At 35.8% G+C, this 2,352-nt stretch overlaps 1 protein-coding gene across 3 annotated transcripts in view; it reads right to left on the bottom strand.

Moving 5' to 3' along the window:
- The window catches only part of LOC128248585 (atrial natriuretic peptide receptor 3-like), a 266,524-nt gene that overhangs the window by 66,888 nt on the left and 197,284 nt on the right, over nt 1-2,352 (bottom strand). The gene's annotated exons all lie outside the window — the stretch shown is intronic.

Below are 2,352 nucleotides of genomic sequence, written 5' to 3'. Positions count from 1 at the left end.
ATATATATATATATATACGACGGGCTTCTTTCAGTTTCCGTCTGCCAAATCCGTTCACAAGGCTTTGGTTGGATCGAGGTTATAGTAAAAGACACTTGCCCAAGGTGTCACACAGTGGGACTGAACCCGGAACCATGTATTTGGGAAGCAAGCTTCTTACCACAAAGCTACTGATATATGTGTGTGTGTATATGTGTGTGCGTGTGTGTGTGCATGTACATATGTATGTATGTAGGTAGGTAGGTAGGTAGGTGTATATATATATATATATATGAGTAAGCGAGATTTTACTCCCAGGGACACTTTCGTACTCCCGAGCATTGTCTTCTGGTCATGAAGATCATGTGGCTATTGTAATTCCGTTTATTCACCACCAGGGCCTAGGATATTTAAGACTATACAAAAACGAAAGACGTTAGGCAAACAACGAATAAGCAACAGAGATGAGACTTACATGAAGTAGGAAAGTGAGAACATAAATAACATTAAAGACTTATTAATAAAGAAACTAACGAGTTACCTGTAGTATGGCGGGTAACTTTCGAAGTATACTTTTGCTACAATGGGTAATATGGAGAAATATGGCATAAACACAATAATTTGAATTTGAATTGTATCAAATATCTTGGTACTTGTACAAAACGATGGCATGAATATTAATTTCTTTCTCTTCAATACACAAACACACACACACACATATATTTATACGCATAAAAATGTGCATATGCACGTACATACATACATACATTCATACATACATACATACATACATACATACATACATACATGTGTATATGCAAATGTATATGTGTATAAATGTGTGTGTCTATGTGTGTGTCTATGTGTGTGTCTATGTGTGTCCATGTGCGCGTGTGAGTGTATATATTAAAGAGAGAGAAATTAATATTCATGTCACCATTTTGAATAAGTACCAAGATTGATATAATTTAAATTATAATTATCGTGTTTATGCCATATTTCCTTATATTACACATTGTAGCTAAAATATGCTTCCAAAGTTGCTCGCCATACAACTAAATGTACGCGACATAGTGACTCCATATCAAGATAAACAGCGCATGACCTTGCAGGTGGAACCCAGTTAGAAATTTGTTTTCTGACAGTTTGAGCAAGATGAACGAAATATGTGTTTTCAGTGGTGAATTATTTAAATTCCAAAGAATTCCTCTCAACACACGGCGATGATACTTTCCCACTACTCCCGCTCATGATTAGAGATGCACATATCGTCAGCCACTAAGGGACATGCTCAACTGGTTGAGGTAAAGTAAATGACAAGCAAATCTGAGGTATTGAGCAGAATATTTGCTGTAGCGCATGCTATACAAGATAAAACATGTATATGCTAACACTTCCAGTCAGTTAAGAGTAAAACCCATGAGAGTCACTGTTTGGTATTGTATTTGTGCAACCATTATTATTATCATCATCATCATTATTATTAAGGCGGCGAAATGTTTTAGCGACATTTCGTCTATCTCTACGTTCTGAGTTCAAATTCCATCGATGTCAACTTTACCTTTCATCCTTTCGGGGTCGATGAATTAAGTACTAGTCAAGTACTGGGGTCGATGCGATCGACTATCCCTCTCCCCAGAAGTTCCAGGCATTATTATTATTATTATTATTATTATTATTATTATTATTATTATTATTATTATTAAGACAGCGAGCTGGCAAAATCGTTTGCATGCCGGGCAAAATGCTTACGTCGTTACGTTCTGAGTTCAAATTCCGCCGAAGTCGATTTTACCTTTCATCCTTTCGAAGTCGATAAATTAAGTACCAGTGAAACACTGGGGTCGATATAATCGACTTATCCCGTCGCCCAAAATGGCTGCCCTTTGTGGTAAAATCTGAAATCATTATTATCGTTATTGCAGTATTCCGCCCATTGCTACGTTCTGAGTTCAAATTACACCGAGGTTGACTTTACCTTTCATACTTTGGGGATCGTTAAACTAAGTACCAGCTGAACACTTTGGTTGATCTAATCGACTCATCCCCTACAACAAAACTGCTACCCTTGTGTCAAAATTTGAGACCATTTTTATTATTATTATTATTGTTCAGTAGTTTTATTTTTATAACGTGCTTTCACTTCACTACCGAGCGCAGCTCTGTGTGCCTTGGGTATGTGCTGTGGTTTGCTGTGATGCTCTTATGGTTACTGTATTGAAAGTGTTTTATTATTATTATTATTATTATTATTATTATTATTATTATTATTATTATTATTATTATCATTATTATTATTATTATCATTGTTCAGTAGTTTTATTTTTATAACGTGCTTTCACTTCACTACCGAGCGCAGCTCTGTGCGCCTTG

Source organism: Octopus bimaculoides, chromosome 8 (genome assembly GCF_001194135.2).
Source record: "Octopus bimaculoides isolate UCB-OBI-ISO-001 chromosome 8, ASM119413v2, whole genome shotgun sequence".
NCBI classification, from domain to species: domain Eukaryota; kingdom Metazoa; phylum Mollusca; class Cephalopoda; order Octopoda; family Octopodidae; genus Octopus; species Octopus bimaculoides.
The sequence above is the reverse complement of the archived record's forward strand: the minus strand, read 5'-3'. Positions and strand labels throughout refer to the sequence as shown.